General features: G+C 46.0%; 1 long non-coding RNA gene and 8 other non-coding genes across 9 annotated transcripts; 1 reads left to right on the top strand and 8 right to left on the bottom strand.

Annotated features, from left to right (window-relative positions):
- Positions 1–6: 6 nt before the first annotated feature.
- On the top strand, positions 7–17088 carry LOC139056406 (uncharacterized). Its single transcript, XR_011512345.1, has 3 exons — positions 7–116; positions 7874–7957; positions 16823–17088. It is a non-coding gene; the product is annotated as an uncharacterized lncRNA (long non-coding RNA).
- On the bottom strand, positions 4976–5048 carry TRNAF-GAA (transfer RNA phenylalanine (anticodon GAA)). The gene has a single exon. It is a non-coding gene; the product is annotated as a tRNA-Phe (tRNA).
- TRNAF-GAA (transfer RNA phenylalanine (anticodon GAA)) lies at positions 5295–5367 on the bottom strand. The gene has a single exon. It is a non-coding gene; the product is annotated as a tRNA-Phe (tRNA).
- TRNAF-GAA (transfer RNA phenylalanine (anticodon GAA)) lies at positions 5614–5686 on the bottom strand. Its single transcript has one exon. It is a non-coding gene; the product is annotated as a tRNA-Phe (tRNA).
- TRNAF-GAA (transfer RNA phenylalanine (anticodon GAA)) lies at positions 5934–6006 on the bottom strand. The gene has a single exon. It is a non-coding gene; the product is annotated as a tRNA-Phe (tRNA).
- On the bottom strand, positions 6253–6325 carry TRNAF-GAA (transfer RNA phenylalanine (anticodon GAA)). Its single transcript has one exon. It is a non-coding gene; the product is annotated as a tRNA-Phe (tRNA).
- On the bottom strand, positions 6573–6645 carry TRNAF-GAA (transfer RNA phenylalanine (anticodon GAA)). Its single transcript has one exon. It is a non-coding gene; the product is annotated as a tRNA-Phe (tRNA).
- TRNAF-GAA (transfer RNA phenylalanine (anticodon GAA)) lies at positions 6890–6962 on the bottom strand. The gene has a single exon. It is a non-coding gene; the product is annotated as a tRNA-Phe (tRNA).
- On the bottom strand, positions 7209–7281 carry TRNAF-GAA (transfer RNA phenylalanine (anticodon GAA)). The gene has a single exon. It is a non-coding gene; the product is annotated as a tRNA-Phe (tRNA).
- Positions 17089–24721: the final 7633 nt, after the last annotated feature.

The following is a 24721-nucleotide window of genomic DNA, read 5'->3' as shown; positions in this document are numbered from 1 at the left end:
TCTTACCGACATTCGGGTTTTCCATATACTATGGAGGCTGAGTACCATTATCACGTCGTAGGGAATGTCGCCGTGATTCTCAACTGGTAAATATCGGATTCCATGTGGTGTAATAGGTAAGTCCTTTTTGATAGTTCGCTGAAGGATGTCCCAGTGAAAAATGGGATCCCAGCATTCAATAAATACATGTTCTATTGTCTCTGGTTTTTGGCATAGTATGCAGTTGACTGTCCACGGTACAATTATTCCTTTATCTTGTAGCCACGTTTTTACAGGTAGAGTGTTTGTATGGAGCTTGAAGAAAAAGGATTTTACATGTGGTCGTATCGGCATTGCTTTAACCCGTTTTAAGACGTCTTGTCCACAGCCTCCAGTGTATATGCTTCTGTACACTGGCAGAGGTAACATCACATCCAGTAAATCCTTGTAGAGCTTTTTATTTTTTACCGTACTCAAGTGTTCTATGGAGAACCTTACTTTAAGCATGCGAAAGGCTACTACAACCTCGCGCCAATAACCTTTTATACGGTGCATCGCAGTCTTATTTGTAGAGACGATGAATTCAGGTAGTGCATTGTGTAAACAAACTTGCATAACTGTACGCAGAAATGGGTCACGCTGATCTCTTAAAAATATAAAACGCGACACAATCTGTCTGATAAACAGGTGCGACAGGCCAAGGCCACCTTTTCTGACGGACAAAAACAGATTAGTTCGACTCGTTCGTTCCCAACTTCCTCCCCAAATAAACACTGCAAATACTCTATTAATTTTTTGTAGGTTAGTACGCGACATGAACAATACTTGCATAACATACCACAACTTGGCAACTAAGAATAGATTGCAAGTAGTTGCACGGGCAAACATTGACAAATTTCGACCTTGCCATCCCTGCGTCTTCTCTTTCAAGCGATCTGTTTCCTCGTTCCAATACGATTCGGTGTCTTCATAACATTGTAATGGGACACCTAAGTACGTTGTTGGCATTGCTGTCCATTGGATGCCAGCAAATAATTCAGGCATCTCGCTCCACTCTCCATGCCAGAAACCTACGGTGTTCTCCCAATTGATCTTGCAGCCAGATTCCTTGCAAAACTCGCCAGTCAACCTAACCACCTCTTTGATGCTTTCGGCATCTTTGCAAAAGACAGCAATGTCATCAGCGTATGCGAGGACCTTGACTTCCGTCGTTTCAAGCATAAAACCGCGTACACTTTGACTATTTATTAAACTCAAGCAAAAAGGTTCTAAGTAAATATCAAAAAGTAATGATGAAATTGCACATCCCTGCCTCACACTGGAGAGAAGCTGGATTGGTTCACTTAACTTCTTGTTTATAATGATGCGTGTGCTGCACTCTGAGTAGGCCATTTTTACTCCTTCTAATATCAGTCCGCCGACATTAACATATTCTAATATTGAAAATAGTACTTCATGTGACACATTGTCAAACGCTTTCTCCAAATCTAGTTGCAACACTGCAACCTGACATGAGAGAGCATCACAGCACTCAAGGACACAGCGAGCTACATGAGTATTGGTGGAAATTGTTCTGCCCTTGATTCCACATGTTTGATGCGGTCCCACTAGTCGCGTTACAACACTTTGAAGTCTCTTTGCTAACACTTTCGTGAATATTTTATAATCACAGTTCGTGAGGCTTATTGGTCGATAAGACTTTACTGACAACAGTTTAACCGGGTCCTCGCACTTAGGGATTAGCACTGTATGAGCGGTTCGGAACGATGGCGGCATTCGCTGTGTTGCATACATTTCCTTGAAGACATTATGCAATAATTGGCTGAGCTGACATTTGAAAGCCTTATAAAAGGGCGCACCTAAACCATCAGGCCCGGGAGCCTTTCCTGCACCAAGTCCATCTATGGCGTCTTCAATTTCTCGCAATGTGATTGGAAATTCCAGGCTTGCTTTAATGTCATCTTCGAGACGTGGCATAAAATGAAGAAAATCTCGCTCAAATCCTTCTATTATTTTTTTCTTGTTCCCAAGCAGTTCACGATAATAATCTGCGAATGCTTGCTCTATCATTGTGGGTTCGGACGTTTCCTCATTTTGATATATTATTGCTTGTATTTCATTTTTTGTCGCGTATCTCTTTTCGTCACTTAGCGCCCGTTTAGTAGGCGTTTCCCCATTCCACAGTCGTTCCGCTCGCGCTCGTACCATCGCTCCCTTGTATCGTTCTTGGTCGATAAGTTCGAGCTTACTTTTTATTTCCTTTATCTGCTTCATGCAAGATCCAGCGTTCTGACATTCTGTAGACATGAGAAATTCTAGTTCGCTGGTTAGTTCTTTTTCTTCTTGTTTTTCCTTGCGGCGTAGCGCAGTTGCTTTTCCTATCGCTTTTATTTTAACATCAGTTTTGAGAGTTCCCCATGTTTCAATACAGTGATTAGGTTGCGCTGTCATAGAGGAATTAATCATTTCACTTATATCTCTGATAAAGCTTTCATCATCGAGCAGTTTGACATTAAACTTCCAAAGATCCCAATTAAATTTCGTTTCTTTTCGTTTTTGCCCTAAATCAAACGTCACTAGACTATGATCAGAAAAGGATACGTGTTTTATCTCGTAACTTTGACACAATGGCACGAGCTGCATTGCAATATAAGCTCGGTCTAATCGCGCATGACTTTCACCTTGATAGTGCGTATAAGCGGAAGCTTTGCCTGTCGATAACAGAATACCGACATCTTCAAATTCATAATCATTCACAAGTATGTTTAAAAACTGTGCGCTCGTATCCATTCGTTTTATTTGTTTAGCTCGGTCTTGTGCTCTGCACACACAGTTGAAATCCCCCATCAATATAAGGTATCGCTCGCACTTCAGGTATTCTTCTAGCTGTTCAAAAAAAATTCTACGTGCACATTCATCATTTGGAGCATACACGCACAAAATACGCCACTTAAAGCCAGAAAAAGAACAATCAAGTATGACAAATCGGCCAGTTCCACATATAATAACTTGTTCCTCTACAATACCAGCACTGTTACGAATAAAGAGTGCGCAGCCTCCAGAAGGTCCCACCGCATGACATACGCAGACGTTACACATTGCTCTAAATGGCTGCACCATGCGGTCCGTCTGTTCCTGACCTTCCACCTTTGTCTCTTGCACGGCGACAATATCTAAATCATTTTCTTGAAAAAGCCGGCTTAATTGGTACTGGCGTCTCCTGCTCGCCAAACCGCGAACGTTTAAAGTGCCTAGACGAAGGGGCCTTTTAAGGTTAAGTGTCATGGTTAATCTGAAACAGGTGGACCGCATGGAGTTTACCTCGATCTTTTATGTTGCCACACGGTCGATTCTTTCCGGTGACGGGCAACGTCGCGTCCAGCCAGCAGTCCTCGGGTGGATGCTGCTGTGGCTCTGTAGCTAGGTGACTTGACGCCATGGTAGGTGCTCGGTGTTCGGAAGTGGTGGACTCGCTGCTCTATGCGTTGACCCTCGTTGTTACGAGGGTTTATTTCCCTCAGTTTTCCGGTCAGGACGGAGGCTGGGTTTCGGTTTGAAGCTGGGCCGTCTGCCCATTTGAAGGCCGGTCTTCACGACTGCCTTGGTGGGCGGTTCTTCTCCGCTACTTGCACTGAGCTTGCCCATTTCGTTGCCTGCATCGTCACGCGGTCTCTTGGTAGAAGCACCAGGCTCAAGTTCCATGGGCTGTGCGTCGGCTTCTGCTTCCTCACTCAACGCTGCTTCAACGGGTTTGACTTTGTCCGCCTCTTCTGTTTCCGGCGTCACAGGGACTCCATTTGTCTGGGGTGTGGTGTTATAAGCGAAAACACCTTTCCACGCGTCGGTAGGGGCAACTTTTTCATTTGCGCTCTTTGCGTCGACCTGCTTTCGCCCACCAGCGGCTTCTTCGGCGTCTGCTTCATCCATTAAGAGCTCTGCATCCGTGTCCTTCGTTGCTTTTCCGGTGATGCTCGCATATGTGGTCACGCAGTCTAGGTCCGTGTGGCCGAAGTGCCTACACTGGGAACAGCGAGGTACACGGCAGTCACGTCGAATGTGGCCAGTGGTGTTGCAACGAAGGCATAATGGTGCTCGGTTCGGCACAACAACTAGGGCGAGTTCGCTTCCTACACGCAACTGGTGGGGTAGGTCGTCGATAGTGACTCCGGCTCCCAGTTTCATGGTCACTAGGCGGGTTGTCGATGCTCTTTCTGTGATACCTCTTACGCGCCATTTTTCCTTCGTTACTTCCGTAACCTTTCCATACGGAGCCAAGGCCGCACGCACTTCATCATCGCTGACCCCGTAAAGAAGCCAGTGTAGCTTCATTCGTAAGCCTTGGTCGTTGGGGTTAACTACCAGGCACCGGCGACTCTTCACTCGGAATTCCCCTTTTGACAACATTTTCTTCGTTGCTTCAGCGCTCTTGAATGTCACGGCCCAAACGTGATTCATCCTGTACGCCCCCAGAGCGATAGCGTCGGGAAGCGCTCCAAGATTTTCCAAGGCATCGCGAAAATCTTCCACTCGGTATGGGCGCGCTCGTAAATCCGCGTGAAGGAAAATGGTATCCGTAACAACCTGACCTGTTGGCAGTTGAGGCAATACAACTTGGTAGTCCTGGTCGACCGAAGCAAAAGACCTGTTTCCGCGGCTTGAAAAGCCGCTGAATCCGCTCCTTGGGAGCCCATGTTACCCACGTCCGAAAACAACGGTGGCCGGAAGTGGACTCCAACTGAGCTATTTCGGCAAGACGAGTAATAAAATCATGAGGTGCTAAGCGATGGCTGGGTTCCCACGAACCGCCGTCTAAGGTATCCGCAGTAAGAAAACCTCTTTTTAAAATATTCGCTCCACCATTTGCAGAAGGCTACGCACGCTTCTATTATTGTTAGACAGTGGAGTATCGCGGAACTAACAGAAAAGCTCACAATGCTGTCTGAATTGCCATTTGTATTGTTATGCACAACAGCTAAAAAAAAATGCACTATCAATATGCCGAAACCCGGGATCGAACCAGGGACCTTTAGATCTTCAGTCTAACGCTCTCCCAACTGAGCTATTTCGGCGGGACGAGTAATAAAATCATGAGGTGCTAAGCGATGGCTGGGTTCCCACGAACCGCCGTCTAAGGTATCCGCAGTAAGAAAACCTCTTTTTAAAATATTCGCTCCACCATTTGCAGAAGGCTACGCACGCTTCTATTATTGTTAGACAGTGGAGTATCGCGGAACTAACAGAAAAGCTCACAATGTTGTCTGAATTGCCATTTGTATTGTTATGCACAACAGCTAAAAAAAAATGCACTATCAATATGCCGAAACCCGGGATCGAACCAGGGACCTTTAGATCTTCAGTCTAACGCTCTCCCAACTGAGCTATTTCGGCGGGACGAGTAATAAAATCATGAGGTGCTAAGCGATGGCTGGGTTCCCACGAACCGCCGTCTAAGGTATCCGCAGTAAGAAAACCTCTTTTTAAAATATTCGCTCCACCATTTGCAGAAGGCTACGCACGCTTCTATTATTGTTAGACAGTGGAGTATCGCGGAACTAACAGAAAAGCTCACAATGTTGTCTGAATTGCCATTTGTATTGTTATGCACAACAGCTAAAAAAAAATGCACTATCAATATGCCGAAACCCGGGATCGAACCAGGGACCTTTAGATCTTCAGTCTAACGCTCTCCCAACTGAGCTATTTCGGCGGGACGAGTAATAAAATCATGAGGTGCTAAGCGATGGCTGGGTTCCCACGAACCGCCGTCTAAGGTATCCGCAGTAAGAAAACCTCTTTTTAAAATATTCGCTCCACCATTTGCAGAAGGCTACGCACGCTTCTATTATTGTTAGACAGTGGAGTATCGCGGAACTAACAGAAAAGCTCACAATGTTGTCTGAATTGCCATTTGTATTGTTATGCACAACAGCTAAAAAAAAAACGCACTATCAATATGCCGAAACCCGGGATCGAACCAGGGACCTTTAGATCTTCAGTCTAACGCTCTCCCCACTGAGCTATTTCGGCGGGACGAGTAGTAAAATCATGAGGTGCTAAGCGATGGCTGGGTTCCCACGAACCGCCGTCTAAGGTATCCGCAGTAAGAAAACCTCTTTTTAAAATATTCGCTCCCCCATTTGCAGAAGGCTACGCACGCTTCTATTATTGTTAGACAGTGGAGTATCGCGGAACTAACAGAAAAGCTCACAATGCTGTCTGAATTGCCATTTGTATTGTTATGCACAACAGCTAAAAAAAAACGCACTATCAATATGCCGAAACCCGGGATCGAACCAGGGACCTTTAGATCTTCAGTCTAACGCTCTCCCAACTGAGCTATTTCGGCAAGACGAGTAATAAAATCATGAGGTGCTAAGCGATGGCTGGGTTCCCACGAACCGCCGTCTAAGGTATCCGCAGTAAGAAAACCTCTTTTTAAAATATTCGCTCCACCATTTGCAGAAGGCTACGCACGCTTCTATTATTGTTAGACAGTGGAGTATCGCGGAACTAACAGAAAAGCTCACAATGTTGTCTGAATTGCCATTTGTATTGTTATGCACAACAGCTAAAAAAAAAACGCACTATCAATATGCCGAAACCCGGGATCGAACCAGGGACCTTTAGATCTTCAGTCTAACGCTCTCCCCACTGAGCTATTTCGGCGGGACGAGTAGTAAAATCATGAGGTGCTAAGCGATGGCTGGGTTCCCACGAACCGCCGTCTAAGGTATCCGCAGTAAGAAAACCTCTTTTTAAAATATTCGCTCCCCCATTTGCAGAAGGCTACGCACGCTTCTATTATTGTTAGACAGTGGAGTATCGCGGAACTAACAGAAAAGCTCACAATGCTGTCTGAATTGCCATTTGTATTGTTATGCACAACAGCTAAAAAAACGCACTATCAATATGCCGAAACCCGGGATCGAACCAGGGACCTTTAGATCTTCAGTCTAACGCTCTCCCAACTGAGCTACTTCGGCGGGACGAGTAATAAAATCATGAAGTGCTAAGCGATGGCTGGGTTCCCACGAACCGCCGTCTAAGGTATCCGCAGTAAGAAAACCTCTTTTTAAAATGTTCGCTCCACCATTTGCAGAAGGCTACGCACGCTTCTATTATTGTTAGAGAGTGGAGTATCGCGGAACTAACAGAAAAGCTCACAATGCTGTCTGAATTGCCATTTGTATTGTTATGCACAACAGCTAAAAAAAAACGCACTATCAATATGCCGAAACCCGGGATCGAACCAGGGACCTTTAGATCTTCAGTCTAACGCTCTCCCAACTGAGCTATTTCGGCGGGACGAGTAATAAAGTCATGAGGTGCTAAGCGATGGCTGGGTTCCCACGAACCGCCGTCTAAGGTATCCGCAGTAAGAAAACTGCTTTTTAAAATATTCGCTCCACCATTTGCAGAAGGCTACGCACGCTTCTATTATTGTTAGACAGTGGAGTATCGCGGAACTAATAGAAAAGCTCACAATGCTGTCTGAATTGCCATTTGTATTGCTATGCACAACAGCTAAAAAAAAGAACGCACTATCAATATGCCGAAACCCGGGATCGAACCAGGGACCTTTAGATCTTCAGTCTAACGCTCTCCCAACTGAGCTATTTCTTTTTTTTTTATTACCTTTCTCAGGAATGAAACAAAGCGATACAATCACAAATGCACACTACATAAGGTAATTAAAAACGCTTGCCCGCTTTGGGTAAGCGTGGGTATTTAAAAGCGCTTCAGGTTTACAAGAGCATCTAATACAGGTATCCATGCTGGTGGATCAATCTGTGCTTTATACAGCTCACGAATAAACGCAATACTTTCTTTGAAGTACTCTCTGGCTGGCTGTGCGTTCTTATCTGCATGATACACTGCCATTCTCGTTTTCCAGATGCTGTGAAGACATAAAGCCATAAACATGTCATGCGGCACTCCTTCTTCATTATCGGTTGGGAGGAAGCGGATGCCATATGGGGTAATCGGTAACTCTTTTTTTAAAGTCCGTTGCAGTATGGCTATAGAAAAAAGGGTCGAAAATTTGGTAAGATTAGAGGCCACGATGAATGAATTTATGAACCATATCAACATCCAAATTCAAACTGTCCTCGGGGCAGTTCAGAAACAGGCCGAGGAATGCCAAAGGCTAAGGAATGAGATGGTCGCCATGAACGGGTGGCAACAGAATATGGAACAGATCGTCACGCAACTGCAAAATGGCCAGGCGCGCAAATGAAAATCAAATCTGGCAGTGGAACTGTCGCGGCTTCCGGCGCAAGCGGTCGATTCTGCAACAGTACCTTCCGCTATTAGATGAGACTCCTTTGGCGATTGCCCTCCAGGAAACTGGAGGACCCGCAAAACTGTCAGGTTATCAGGCATTTCATAGTGGCAGGGGGGAGAAATCCTCGGTCACAACACTCGTGAAAAGAAATATCGCGGCCATTGAACACGATTTAGAGTCGAGAGAGATCGAGAACGTGTTTGTCGAAATTCTAACCGGAAAACAGAAGGACCCTAGTTTATTCCTTCTAAATTTATACAGCTCACCCAGGCAAAGGAAGGTGAGGTTCAGGGCTCTGCTTCGCAAGGCCCTCAAAATTTCAAGCAACCAGCCACTGTTGATAGTGGGGGACTTTAATGCACATCACCAGGAATGGGGGTACCCGCACCAAAGCCCGAAAGGCAGACAGCTGTGGGAAGATACGCATGACATAGGGCTCACTCTGCACACGGACCCTGAGAGTCCAACGAGGGTGGGCAATAGCGTTAGTAAGGATACATCTCCAGATCTAACATTCTCGAAAAACATTAAAGATCTAGAATGGCATAATTCGGATCAAAATTTTGGCAGCGACCACTACATAATTGTTTCCATACTGAAAGTGGGCCTTCAAACGCGCAGGGCTCGCGCGCCGGCCGTCGTTGAATGGGATAGCTTTAGAGATATCAGGAGAGCGCAGGAACTGGGGCCCATCAGAAACATCGAGGAATGGACGACGGCGCTCAAATCGAACGTTAGAAGGACGACAAAAACGCTCGAAGGGGATAACGCCCCGGAGATAGCGGACAGCCGTCTTCTGCATATGTGGGTAGCTAAGCAAAGCATGGAACGTCGTCTCAAAAATCAGAAATGGAACCGCAACCTCAGAAGAAGGATTGCTAGGCACAATAAGGAAATCGAAGATTATACTTTTACATTATGCGAACAAAATTGGGCCAACAAGTGTGACGAAATGGAGGGGAGCATGCACCTCTCCAAGACGTGGAACATCCTCCGGCATTTGTTGGACCCTGCAAGCTCGAAAACTCAATCCGGTATAAGATTGGCAAAAGCTAGGCACGCGTTCGTAGGGAACGATGATTATTTCATGAAGAAATTAATTGAGACGTTCGTGGGGGAAACATCGCGAACTCCACTACCCGACTATGGTGGAGCGCCTAACGAGGCGTTGGACGCCCCCATCACAGAAGCGGAAGTGCGAGCAGAGATTGTAAGACTCAGAACGAAGTCGGCTCCAGGCCCTGACGGGGTAACGAACAAAATGCTCAGAAACTTAGACGATGATTCCATTAGCTATCTAACGAAGTACATGCAGGAATGTTGGGAAAAAGGCGAGCTCCCACAACAGTGGAAGACGGCAAGCATTACTTTAATACCAAAACCCGGGAAGCCTCCGCAATTGGAAAACTTACGGCCAATTTCCTTAACTTCATGCGTGGGGAAATTGATGGAGCACGTCGTCCAGACCAGACTGATGGGCTTCATGGAGCAGGGCGATCTGTGGCCACATGAGATGGTCGGGTTCCGACCTCAATTGTGTACGCAGGACGTCATGCTCCAAATCAAACATGATATAATAGACTCAAGGTCTAAAGATGCAAAAGCAATTCTGGGACTGGACCTCACGAAGGCTTTTGACAACGTAAAGCATGAGGCGGTCCTGGAAGGGCTGAACAAGATTAATGTAGGTACCAGGACATATCGATACATCAGGGACTTCCTGACGGGAAGAACTGCTTGCATGAGGTTCCAAACGCTGGAATCCCCCACAATTGAGCTAGGGAGTAAGGGTACGCCCCAAGGATCAGTGCTGTCTCCCCTACTCTTCAACGTGGCTATGCGAGAACTCCCCGAGCAATTGGCAAAGCTCGAGGGATTAAAATTTAGTATATATGCGGATGATATCACCCTCTGGGTCAACCGGGGAAGTGATTCAGCCGTCGAAAGCCTGCTCCAGGCCGCCACCGACATCATAGTCGATTACGCGGCCGAGAGAGGCCTAGCATGCTCGCCGCAGAAATCAGAATTGTTTATATACAATCCGAAACACTTAAGGTGCAAGGCACCGTCGGAGATCAAAATTAAGGTGGCGGGTAAAGAGGTACCAATAGTAGAGCAAATTAGAATCTTGGGCCTGATTCTCCAGTCACACGGCTACAATGGCGAGACCCTCAAGAGGCTGCAGAATCACGCATTACAGACCCTGAGCCTAATTAGGCGGGTGGCCAGCAAAGGTCGAGGGCTAAAGGAAAAAAATTTATTTAAGCTAATACAGGCGTACATATTCAGCCGGGTGAGCTATGCAACGCCATATCTCGATTTGAAAGTGGTGGAAAGAGAAAAGATTGATTCTCTAATGAGAAAATGCGTAAAACGAGCGCTGGGACTGCCCATGTGTACTTCAACAGAGAGACTGATGGCTCTAGGAGTGCACAACACATGGGCAGAACTGGCGGAAGCGGTGCGAACCTCTCAAATTGAGAGACTTAGCACCACGAAGACAGGAAGAGCCATATTGGCCAAAGTTGGAATAAACCCGGACAGAGGCCCCACCCAAAAGGTGGATGTAGATAGGGAAATTAGAAAAAATCTGATTATCGCCCCTCTGCCAAAAAACATGCACCCGGAACATAACAAAGACAGGAGGCATAAACGAGCCGAAGCATTAAAAATTAGATTCGGTAATATCTCGGAGCATGAGGTGGCCTATGTAGACGCGGCGGGAGGTAGCGGCAGTTTTACGGTGGCAACGGCCGTCAGCGGCCGGGGTATTCCCGTGACTGCTGTCACTCTGCGCGGGCGCAACATAGAAGTTGCCGAGGAAATTGCGATCGCATTAGCTTGCGCTGGAACGGACGCGAAATTTGTGATCAGTGACAGCAAAACTGCCATACAAAATTTTAGCAAGGGAAGGATCTCGCCCTTAGCGGCCAGAATCCTAGGCCAGAGAAAGCTAGATAGAAAAATTCAAATAATTTGGACTCCGGCGCATGAAGCCGTCCCCGGCAACGAGGCGGCCCACGAGCTGGCTCGAGATCTCTACCGCCGAGCCGCTACGGGGCCCCTCGATGACCGAGGGAGCGGAGAGCGCATGCTAAAATATGGGGAGATCACGCAGCATTATAGATTGGCTCGTAGACTGGTATCCCCGCCAGACCCAAAATTAAACAACAGACAAGCAGTCGCGTGGAGACGACTACAAACTTATACATATCCGCACCCGGTTATGGCGAACCACATGTTCCCCGAGGCCAGGAGCGATAAGTGTAATCTTTGTGGGGCGAGAGGGACCCTCGACCACATAATATGGGAATGTCCGTACTCTCCCGGGGGAACGCACAAAATAGATAGTAGAGACACCTGGGAGACCCTGCTGCGCAGCTCGGACCCTGAGCTCCAGCTCCGGCTCGTCCAACTGGCCGAAGAGGCTGCTGGGACCCAAGACCTCCCAGCCTGCATCTGAGGCGGCGGCACTCGCCCCCTGACCTGTGCGTCGGGGGGTGGGCAGATCACCTTTTTCCGTTGGACATTAAAGTTTATTCTATCTATCTATGTCCCATAAGAAGGTGGCATCTATGCAATCAAGAAAAATATGGTTGATAGTTTCTGGTTGCTTGCACAATAAGCAGTTTATCGTCCAAGGCACGAAGATACCCTTCTGCTCTAACCACGGTTTAACGGGCAGAGTTCCGTTGTGCAAGTAAAAGAAAAACGTTTTCACCGTGGACCGTACTGGCATCCGCTTCACCCTTTTCAGTACGTCTTTGCCTGCTCCTATTGACAACATGGTGCGATACAGTGGTTCTGGCATACATACATCAACAACATCTTTGTACAGTTTCTTTCGTGTGACATTGCTTAGATACTGTAATGAGAACCGTGCTGCGAGGAACTCGTAAGACCAGACGACTTCTCGCAGGAAGCCTCGTACTTTCGGCCCATCAACCCGATCAGACGACACAATAAACGCTGGCATAACGTCACACAATCGCATTTGAATCACAGTACGTAGGAAAGCATTGCTTTGCTCTCGCATAAAGAGAAATCTGGACACTACCTGTTTTAGAAACAAATGCGCCAAGCCCAGTCCGCCACTTTTCACTGACCGGAATAAATTTGTGCGGCTTGTACGTTCCCAAGTTGATCCCCATATATACACTGCTAGCACTCTGTGGAGTCTTTGAATGCTTGCTCTCGTCGCACACAGTACTTGCAGAACGTACCAAATCTTGGCTACAAGAAAAAGGTTACATACTGTTGACCTTGCAAATATAGATAAGTCTCTCCCTCCAAATTTGGTCGATTTTTCTTTTATTTGTTCCGCTTCATTTCTCCAGTAATCACTAGTGTCTTTGTAGTGATTTAAAGGAACCCCGAGGTATTTCGTTGGCGAAACCGTCCACTGCATGCTTTCAAAGACGTCCGGGGTATCGTCCCAATCCCCATGCCAAAAGCCCAAAGATTTGCTCCAGTTGATAACGCTTCCGGTCACTTTACAAAAACTCCTCGCCACACTGATGGCATTCCTGACACTGTCTTGGTCAGAACAGAAAACTGCAATATCGTCAGCGTACGTAAGTAGCTTAACCTCGCTTGTGCTCAACCTAAAACCTTTTATTGCACTCGATGACATGATTTTCAAACAGAAAGGCTCCAGGTACAGCGCGAACAGTAACGGAGACAAAGGGCATCCTTGCCTAACAGAGGACTTTATCTGGAAACTGGCAGTTAATGATTTATTAATTTTAATCCTGCTAGAAATGTCTGCGTAACACATTTCTATACCTTCTGATAGGACCTTCCCGACATTGATGTGTTCTAGAATGTTCAAAAGGACTTTATGCACAACTCTGTCGAATGCCTTCTCTAAATCCAGTTGTACCATGGCGACCCTCCCGCAGTACGCATCACAGCACTCCAGGACGGTTCTAGCCACGTGTATGTTTGTTACAATGGACCTTCCTTTTATGCCGCAAGTCTGATGCGGCCCGACAAGCCTGGTTATAACACTTTGCAGTCTCCTGCCCAAAACTTTAGCGAATATCTTGTAGTCCGTGTTCGTTAGGGTTATCGGTCGATAGGCTCGTACAGAGAGCAAGGCAGCTGGATCCTCTGTTTTTGGAAAAAGTACAACATGGCTCTGCCTGAAAGAAGGAGGCAACTTCTTTGTTCTGTATGCCTCCTTTATTACGTTATGCAGGACAACTGCTATCTCCGTTTTAAAAGCCTTGTAGAATTCTGAGCCAAAACCATCAGGGCCTGGCGATTTCCCTGTACTCAATTCATCGATTGCCCCCTCAAGCTCTGTAACGCTGATTGGTGCTTCGAGATTCGTTTTAACTTCTGCTTCAAGTTTTGGCATGTGTATCAAGAAATCGCTTTGAAAACCTTCCGCAATCTGTGGTTCGTGGTCTACTAAATCACGATAATAATCAACAAATGCGCGACGGATCAGTTCCTCGTCTTGCACAACTTCATCTCTGTATATTATCGCTTTTATTTCGTTGCGCGACGCATAGCTTTTTTCACCTGATAGAGCGCGTTTGGTGGGGGTTTCACCCATATACATTTTTTCCGCACGTGCTCGTACAACTGCGCCCCTGTACTTTTCTGTATTAATAATTTCTAGTTTGTTTTTAATTTCTTTAATTTCTCTGGCAAAGTTACCCGGAGCTGTAGCTTCTGCATTTAAATAGAAATCAAGCTGGCTTTGGAGCTCTGTTTCTTCTTTGTTTTGCTTCCTCCGCAATGCCCCGGCTCTTTCGATGGCTGAGATTTTTGCGTTTTCCTTAAAATGTTCCCATGCCTCCGCATAACACTCCGGTTCATTTGCTAGTAGGTCTCCAATTTTTCCTTTTGTTTCCTTCATATATACCTCATCATTGAGGAGTTTAACATTGAATTTCCACAGCTGCCAGTTAAATTTCGCCGGTTTCCTCGGACCTAGCGCACACACAACCAAACTATGGTCGCTAAAGAAAACGTTTTTAACGTCATACTTATTGCAGACCGGTGCCAAATCTGCCGAAACATAAATACGATCTAATCTAGCGTGGCTGTCCCCCTGGTAGTGGGTAAACCGAGGCAATGTGCCATTTGACAGGAAGCACCCTACATCTTCTAACAGGTGACCTTCAGTCAGCGCATTTAGTACCGACACACTCGCATCTCGTATCGGTGCATCTCTTGTCCTGTCTTCTACTCTGGTTACGCAATTAAAGTCCCCCATCATTATAACTGCCCTGTCACCATTCAGATAATGTTCAACACTTTCGAAAAACAATCGGCGCTCACTTGATGCATTTGGAGCATGTAAACAAACTATTCGGAACTTCTGGGCTTGCAACGTTATGTCGCATACAATAAGTCGTCCAGTGTCACACGCGTACACACTATCAACAGATATGCCTGTGGTGTGCTTCAGAAACAGCGCACAACCACCGGCTGTACCTACTGCATGCGCAACGCATACATTGTAGTACGCCCTAAAAGGTTCAACCATGCGGTTTGTTCCTTCCTGACTTTCGATCTTCGTTTCCTGTATGGCAATTACGTCCAAGTCATTTTCCATAAAAAGTCGACTCAGTTGGTATTGCTTTCTCCGTGTCGACAGGCCCCGCACGTTAAGAGTGCCTACATAAAGAGGCGTTCGGAAAGTAACAGCCATTTTTGTTTTTATAAACACAAACCGCATAGTATCCCTTGCTTATCACAAGACGGCAAAACACTCACATTTTTATAGAAAATCCCAGTCGTTCCAGCCATTTTGATTAGAATTTAGATCTCGCCGTGACGACGTCAACACACTGTCTTTCCGATCCCTTCCGCTGATAGTGTCCGGTTGGAAAAAAAGAAGGCTCGACACCTTGTCACGTCGCCGGCGGGGCCGGCGGTTTCCGCTCGGGCCGTGGCTCGAGCGGTATTTTCGGTGCGGGTTTAAATGTAGTCCTTCGATGGGGTGTCGTTTTCACAGGCGGCTCATCCGTTGCGTTCTGGTCGGTCTTGTGCCCTTCCTTGCCATCCTCATGGAGTCGTTTTGGTGCAGGGCTGCTGGTACTTGCCATAATGACGTCCGTTGTCTCAGGGCTCTGCTCGACACTCGCGTCAGGTGCAATGTGTTGGCTCGTTGGAGCGCCCATCGCCAGTGTCTCTACAGCCTCTGTTGAAGCGATGGCTGTGTCTTCCGCAATAATGACTGCAGCCTTTTGCTTCACATGTGACACGTTTGCTGCACCAATAGTTCGCGAGCTGTCTGCCTCGGGGGTAGTTTCGGCCGCGTCTGCCTCGTCCATTAGATGTTCCGTCGACAGTTCATCGCTTGCTTTGACTCCGGCCACGTTTGCGTAGGTTCGCACGCAGACGCTTTCATCGTGGCCATATCGCCGACATTTGGCACAACGCGGTACCCGACAGTCGCGCCTGATATGGCCTGTGGCATGGCACCTCAAGCATAGCGGTGGGCGTCCCGGCGCAACGAGTAGAGCCATGATTCCTGCAACCCGCAACTGATGGGGTAAATCTTCTAGAGTTACACCAGGCTTGAGCTTTAGACCAACCGTGCGCGTAGACGAGCCTTTGTCAGCTATTCCGTGCACTCGCCAGCGCTCCTTGTAGATATCACTTGTTTTCCCGTACGGTGCTAGAGCAGAGCGCACTTCTTCGTCCGGAACATTATGTAGCACCCAGTAAAGCTTGATGCGCACTTCTTGATTTTCGGGGTCAACCACAAGGCACCGTTTCTCCTTGACCAGAACTTCCCCAATTCCTACCATCTTCTTCGTAGCTTCTGCACTTTTAAAAGTGACGGCCCAAACATGGTTCATCTGGAACGCCCCCAAAGCTATCACTTCAGGAGGCACTCCGAGATGAACCAACGTGTCCCGAAAGTCTTCTACACGGTAAGGCCTGGCTTTCAAATCCCCGTGAAGAAAAACAGTATTCGCTACAGACGCACCTGTTGGCAGCGACGGCAAAATAACTTGATAGTCCAGGGCTTCATCAGCAAAAAACCTGTTTCCGCGGTCCGACTGGGCCGCTGATACCGCTCCGGCGGAGCACATTCCACACACGTCCGTTTGCTATCACGGCCGGAAGTAGAATCCTGAGCTATTTCGGCGGGACGAGTTTTTTTATTTTTATTTTTATTTATTGCCGGTCTTCGACATTGTAGAAAGCACATAATACAGAACACAATTACAATACACAATTAACTAATACAAAACATTTTGAAAGGATATACATGCCAACAGTCCTATAAGGACTGGCGTTGTCGAATTAAAATTCTTTCAATGCTGTCAGAGGTTCTATCCTAGACAGCCATTCGGGTACACATTCTTGTATTTTCTTTATTTCAATGAAACGAGACATGCTTTCGCGGAAATACGTACGCGCAGGCCTAGCGTCCGGGTCGCAGTAGTACCCAGACATCCTTGCACGCCATAAACTATGGAGGCCCTTGAGCATTATTAGGTCGAAGGGAACCCCGTCGTCATTCGTTACCGCTAAGTACCTGATGCCATGCGGATTTAACGGTAACTCCTTCTTCATTGTTCTTTGTAGGACATCCCAGAAGAACACTCCGGCCCAGCAATGCAAGAAGACATGGTCTATTGTTTCTGATTGCTTGAAAATCAAGCAGTGCGAGCCCCAGGGTACAAGAAAGCCACGTTCTTCCATGAATGTCTTCACTGAGAGTGTTCCTGTGTGTAATTTAAAAAAGAATGTCTTTACCCCAGTAGGCACCTCCATATTTTTCACTCGCTTAAGGACATCCAGTCCTGATCTTCCACTGTATAGCGCTCTGTACAATGGCACTGGAAATACAACATCGCAAATATCTTTATACAATGTTTTCTTTTTAACGTTACATAAATACTCAAAATAAAAACGCACAGAAAGAAAGCGCACACTATCTGCAACTTCTTTAAGATAGCCACGAAGCGTTCCGGGCATACTATCTGTACTAACAATAAGTGCCGACAAAGCACCTCTCAAACTTAGCTGGCATACAGTACACAGAAACGAATCACGCACATCCCGAAAAAACAAAAACCTGTTCACAAGCTGGCGTACAAAAAGATGCGCCAAGCCCAGCCCCCCTTTCTTCACGTGCCGGAACAGATTGGTTCGGCTACTCCTTTCCCAGGTAGAGCCCCAGATAAGAACCGCGAACACTTTGTGCAACCTTTGCACGTTTACCCTTGAACAGTACAACGTTTGCATGACGTACCACAACTTCGTGATAAAAAACATGTTACACACAGTTGCTTTTGCGAAAATCGACAGGTTGATGCCTTTCCACCTGTTTGCTTTTTCTCTTGTTTCTTTTGCTTGGTTCGTCCAGTATTCGACGCTATTTTTGTAATTGCCCATGGGGACACCTAAGTACTTGGTCGGGGTTTTTATCCAGCTCACATTTGCAAAAAGGTCCGGGGCCGAAGACCACTCTCCGTGCCACAAACCGAGGGACTTTCCCCAGTTCACTCTACTGCCCGTCACATCACAAAAATTTTTCACTACCCTTATTGTTTCCGTCACACTTTCTTTGCTTGTACAACACACCGCGATGTCATCTGCATATGCCAAGAGCTTGATTTGTGTGGCTGCCAAGCTATACCCGCGTATTTGCTCATTCTCAGTTATTGCCAAGCACATAGTTTCTATGTAAATGTCAAACAAAAGAGGACTGAGAGGGCAGCCCTGACGCACAGAACGCATGACGTTAATGGGGGCCCCCAATGATTTATTCACAATTAAGCGTGTTGTGCAGTTCTGGTACGCCAACGCCACTCCCTCAGTGATGATGGAACCAACATTAACGTAATCCAAAATTGCAAACAAAATATCATGAGAGACACAATCAAACGCTTTCTCGAGGTCCAGCTGGAGCACCGCGACTCCACCCGAGGTGGCATCACAGCACTCCAGCACGCACCGCATTGTGTGAATATTCGAAAAAATGGACCTTCCTTTAATACCACACGTTTGGTGATCTGCCACTATGTCATTTATGACGCTTTGAAGTCTGGCAGCCAAAACTTTCATAAAAACCTTATAATCAACATTGGTTAAAGATATTGGCCTGTAAGATGTTTTTTTATTGATATGATATAAGGAGATGTTGGCGCACAATTTAAGGCGCCGGCTACTCCTTATCTCTTGGGTGGTTCCGTCATACATAATTCAGGGTTCACGGTTACATATCAAATAATCATTTCACACAAGCACCAGGACTTATAAAGCAACGTTTCGACAGGAAGACTATGGCAAATGTCTCCACACCTATGTAGTCGAAAGTCTCAAAAGTAGAAACGATACTGTCGCCTAATAATACATTTTCTAGTCAGCGGGTCAGCGGGTACATACAATATACATGGCAAATGTCTCCACACTTATGTAGTCGAAAGTCTCAAAAGTACAAACGATACTGTTGCCTAATAACACATTGTCTAGTCAGCGGGTGGTATATACATCGTGTAAATATATTAGCACATACAGTCACAACAAAGCAGTCAACATAACATAATTCCCAAACAGATGGATATCAAGAGTCACATTGAAATGAACAGAACAATGAAAGCACTAATAACGTCCAGCGATGCCGCTGTCTTCAAAGAAAGTCTTTAGTGTTTTTAAAGCGCTCTTCTGCAAGGCCGTTGTTGGCCAAGGGCCCAAAAGTTTCCTTAAACTGAAAGGTCTGCGGTCTAATTTACTTAGCGCTGATTTAAGTCGGCATCTTGGTGTGTCGTGATGTGGGCAATCTAGAAGGAGGTGATATATATCTTCATCTACAAATCCGCAATCACATTCGGGGGTTTCCGCTCGGCCAATTCTGTGTAAGAAATGCTTTGTGTAGGCAGTGCCTAGCCTTAATCGATGAATAAGCGTTTCCATAGTTCTATCTAATGACAACGAAAATTTGAATTCAATAAATGGATCAATATGATATAAGTCAGAGCTCTTAGAATTCTGGTCAAACCAAGTGTTTCTAGACATGTTGAAAGACGTTGTCCTTATAATGCAGCGTAATTCATTCTTTGATATTGGGAGCGGAGCCGTATCATCTTTCAGGTGCGCTTGTCGTGCTGCTTCATCGGCTGCTGTGTTGCCAGGAATGTTGCAATGCCCTGGTATCCACTGGAATGCTATTGCATGTTTTGCTTCGCCTGCCTTTGCGAGGTATTTAAGTGTTTCATATATTATACTGTCGCTGAATGTTTTCCCCTTTGTGCTGCAGAGTGATGTTAGAGCCGCCTGTGAATCGCTGAAAATTACCCATTTTTGCGCTTCTGTTACTGACAATATAAATTTTACCGCACATAGGATTGCGAACAGTTCAGCCGTTGTGGACGAAGTCGCACGAGATAACCTAAATGATTCTTGTTTGTTGAGGTGCGGTATAATGAATGATGAAGTTGAAGAGGTTGCTGTACTGGAGCCGTCTGTATAGACGTGTGTGTATCCTGAATACCGCATATATATCTGGTATAGTGCTAGTTGTTGAGCAGCTTGAATGAACATGTCTCTTTTGCTGAATATCCCTTCTACAGACAATTCAATTTTTGGAACTGTAAGCAGCCATGGAGGATATTCGATGTCTGAGTTCCAAAATTCATTTTCTGGCAATATGTGAAGATTTTTTTGAATTTCTATATGAACATAACTTCTATCTCGTTTCATTATGTCTAGAGCCAATGGGTGGTTTTTATGCTGGGTTTGAAGGCGGAAATAATGCCGGCATGTTTCTGTAGTTCGCATAACTGGAAATGGTGATTGGCGAGCCTCAGCTATTACAAGAGAACTCGAAGTCGCTCGTGGAACTCCTAGACATAGGCGTAGTCCTCTAGCTAAAAGTCTTTGAAGTCTCTCTTCTGACGTGTGGGAAAGTCCGTGAAAGATGGGCGCGGAATATGCAATTTTTTGTCGTATTAATGCATTGTAAACAGTCAGCATGGACGATACTGATCCGCCCCATGATGTGCCTGCAAGTCTGCGAAGTACAGTCACTATGGCATTGACCTCGTTTTCCAGTTTTTTTAAGTGGGGTGCCCAGGATAGCTGCCTATCAAGTATTATGCCAAGAAATCGATGCTGTGTGACAATCATTAGAGGGTGTCCTTCCAGATTAAGAGTGAAATTTTTTAACACCCTCCGAGTGAAGGGCAATACAGCAGTCTTCGCATGTGATAGTACCATTCCTCTTTCTCTCAAAAATTGGTTGATGATATTTATGCCGTCTTGCAATGCCATCTGGAGTAGTTGAGCTTTAGACCCAGATGTCCAAATACACACATCATCTGCATACAGTGAAAACTTTAACTGTGATGGCAGTCTTCGCGTTAAATCAGCCATGACGCAGTTAAAAAGGAAGGGGCTGAGTACGCTTCCCTGTGGTACTCCCTGTTTGACAATATGTTCAGCACTCTTTCCTTCACCCGTCTGAACAAATATTTTGCGACCTGATAAAAATTCAGAAATCCATCGCAAGGACCTGCCAGACAGACCAGGTTCCAACATGCTTAGCAGAACATGAACGTGACTAACGGTGTCAAATGCCCTCTTGATGTCTAGGAATACTGCTATCGTCATGTTTCCACGTGCACGCTAGTGCTCCACACAGGTTACTATATCTAATATTGCATCCATTGTGCATCTATGTTTTCTAAAACCTACTAAGTAGTTGGACAACACCTTCGTTTCATTACACCACCATTGAAGTCGCGCGTCAATCATTTTCTCCATTACTTTGCAATAAACAACTTGTCAAACTAACGGCGCGGAAGGATTCAAGGCACAAGAGCGTCTTACCAGGTTTTAAAATTGGTATGATTCGAGCGACTTTCCAAGAGTCAGGTACAGTTTCCTCTATCCATAAGTTATTATAGATGCCTAAGAGCGCATTTGTACCTGTCGGTCCGAGGTTTCTTAACATATTGTACGTAATGCCGTCCGGCCCAGCAGCGGACTTTTGGCGACATGATGCAATTGCACATTGGAGCTCGTTTAATGTGAAAGTGTGATCTAATTGAGGATGTTGGGCCCAGTAGCAAGCAGTAATTTTTCGCTTAGCCAAGTCTACTGAAATATCAAATTCTGCACATTGTGATGAAAAGGCAGCTCTGGAAATTAGCTCACAAAATTCATTTGCAACTATTATTTCACACGTGTCCCGGGCTACAGCGAGAGCACGAAATGGGAAGCTTTGTGTTACAGGTCCGCTTAAAGAACGAATTACTAGAAAAATTCGTGGGACAGCCGTGTGAGGAGACAGCGTGCCGCAGAAATCGCGCCAGCGCCGTTTGCCTAAGCTTTCCATTCGTCTGCGCATTACATTGTGTATTTTCTGAGCGTTTCTGTATGCTTCTAAACTTCCGCTCCGTCGGTAAGCTCTTTCGGATCGGCGTCGGATGGCTCTTAGGAGTTCATATTCTCCGTCAACTGCAGCATAGACTTTTGGTATTGGGACCTTCTTTGTGCATATGTTCATATTATCCTGCAAAAATTCTGTAAATTTTTCCACTGTTGCATGTTGGTTAATTTGATCCGTTAGGCGGTACCGAAAAGCTTGCCAGTTGGTTAGTCTGCTGTAACGCCTGATATCATAGTGCATGCTAGGGTGGTTAACAAGAATGGGAAAATGATCACTTCCGCGCGTTTCCATATCTGTTGTCCATCCCACACCATTCACTAGATCATGTGAACACAGGGTAACATCTATGCAGCTTGAGTAATTATATCCACGAAGGAATGTTGGCAACCCATCGTTTAAAACAGTCAAGTTGCATTTATCTATGGCGCATTCAATAACATTACCCCGTGCATCACAGTGATCACTGCCCCAGATGATGTTGTGTGCGTTGAAGTCGCCACATATAAATACATTAGAATGAGCTATTTTGAATATATCCACTAGCGCTTCTACTGAAATCCGGCTTGAAGGTTCTAGATATAGATTAATCACTGGTATACAGAGCTTGCCAAAGGATACTTTACATGCGATGAATTCCGGGAAGTCTGAATCACTGGACTGAATTTGATAAGATGGTAGGTCCTTTCTGACGCACAGGAGCACTCTGCTAACAGCACCTTGACGAGAAGTCTTATATATCACATAATTCGAGAGGCGAAAGTCGTCAGTGATTCCCGCCTCTTGAATGCAAAGTATTGGGAAGTTGTATTGCACAAGCAGTTTACGAAAGTCAGCGCACTTTGTTCGAAGACTGTTGGCATTCCACTGAAATATGGAGACATTTTTGTAGCGGTTATTCATGTAGTGCTTGCCGCAGTTTCGGCCCGGATTGTTGACACAACAGTGCTTCTAGAGGCAACAAGGCTTTTACTTCTGGTAGGTTGTTTGCTTCCGGAAAAGCAGATAGGATTGCCTTAAGAGCTGCGAAAAGCATTGGCAAAATCAGTTGTGTCACCGATGCTGTAGTATGTTCGCTATTAGCTGGTGTTACTTCTGCAGTAGATGCGTAAGGTCGCTGAGAGAAATGTGTGGGAGTACAGGAGCTTTCTTGAGTATTACTTTCTGTCTGTTGTCCTCTGGGTTTCCGTAGTACTGATGCATAAGACTGGGCGCTTGACTGTGATCCTCATGATTGGTCTCTTGATTGCACTGTTGGTTGTTCTCTAGAGGAGGGATATCTTGTTGGTGCTCTTGGCTGTGGTGGTTCCGGTGCCCGCTGAGGTGGGTGATCTCGCACTGGATGAACAATCTCGAGGTTTGGTGCGGGTTCATTGCGTCGCGGTTGTCTTCCATGAATTAGTTCATGTCGACGCATTTGCGCCGCTGCTTTTTTCTGTGGGCAGCCTGAGAAGGAGGCGGCATGGTTCCCCGCACAGTTCGCACATTTAGGTTGAAGAAGTGACTTGCACTGCTTGTGGTCATGGTCTTCTGAGCAGATTTTGCATCTACGTGTGCTACGGCAGGTTTTCGCCATGTGCCCGAATCTCTGGCAATTATAGCAGCGAAGTGCAGGTCCTAGGTATTCCTCGACAGGGTGACTGGTGAAACCCAAGTAAATTCTTCCCGGAATAGGGCGGTCGTCTCTGAAAGTCAGGATTACCGTGTGAAGTGGATATGACTTCACTGCTCCATCTTCTTGGCGGGAATACCTTATCTGTCTGCGTGCCGATATAACTCCTGCGTCTTTCAAGAAGTCTATGAGTTGATCGTCTGTGTACTGCAGAGGCACATGTTTTATTTTCCCAACGTTTCGCGTGTACGACTCTGGGATGAATGGCTTGACTTCCAGGCCACCTACACTTGAGAGCATCAAAAGGCGTTTCGCCGATGCTAAGGAAGCAACGCTAACACTGAAACTTCCATCTCTAGTCGTCCTGAAAGACTGTACTTTCTCTTTGGCAGCAGAAACTATTTCGGCAGACACTCGGTTTGGATTTACTTGCCAAAAAGTAGTACCTTCATTTGTTGGGCGGAAGACAACCGGAATGCCTTCGGCTCACTTTTTCTTATACGTGACCACAGTAAATGGTGCATCTTCACCCATCTCTTCTTCATCACTTAGCTCATAAGTCGATGTTCTATCATCGTACTTGCCGTCTTCTAGGCGAGGTTTCTTGGTCTCAGCTTCACCATCGGCCATCATTCCTGAATTCGCTGAAGCTGATTCTGAGTTGGGGAGAACCAAACGTGCCGACTTTATGAAGTTTTGTGACGCTTGCAAGGCTCCAGGCTTTTCATTACGGCCCGTAGCATCATTCATATGGCTTGTTACGTTTGGACGAGCATAAGGCTCGTGACGATGTTCTCGGCTTCCGACCACCGTAGCGGCGGGGTAATAGACAGGTCTTCAAAAAAGAAATGTCGTACCTGTAAGGCGCCTGGCTCGTCGAATCTTCACCCGATGTCTTGTTAATAAATCGTCGTCAAAGGTAACCGTAACTATCCAAAAAACCAGAAAACTCAGATCACCACATAAAAACAGCGACCGAACAGATACACTTCTTCTTCTTCTTCTCCAAAAGGCCCGTCCTGTAAGATGTTACTAGCCTAAGTTTCTCCACTTGGTCACTCTTAGGGATGAGTATGGTATGAGCTTTTCCAAAAGAAGGCGGCAAAGTTTTGTTATCATACGCATCATTAAACAGCTCTGTTAGTAACGGCGACAGTTCTTTCTTAAAAGCTTTATATAAACACGCGCCCAGACCATGCGGTCCAGGTGATTTGCCTTGGTTCAAATCATCAATCGCTTTTTCAACTTCACGTTCAGTTATTTTCCATTCCAATCGTTGTTTTGTATCGTCACTCACTCGCGGCATCCGAGATAGAAAGGCCCTTCTGAACTCGTCTATATTCACTTCTTGAAACGCAAAGAGCGACTGATAATACTCTCGAAACGCTCGGCCTATGCTCTTACTATCGTCGGCAACTGTGCCGTTCCATAAAATTCTGTCGACATGATTCCGTCGAGCTTGCGCTTTTTCGAGTCCCAG

This window comes from Dermacentor albipictus, chromosome 1, assembly GCF_038994185.2.
Source record: "Dermacentor albipictus isolate Rhodes 1998 colony chromosome 1, USDA_Dalb.pri_finalv2, whole genome shotgun sequence".
Taxonomy (NCBI): Eukaryota; Metazoa; Arthropoda; class Arachnida; order Ixodida; family Ixodidae; genus Dermacentor; species Dermacentor albipictus.
Note: the sequence above shows the minus strand (reverse complement) of the source record. Positions and strands in the feature narration are given on the sequence as shown.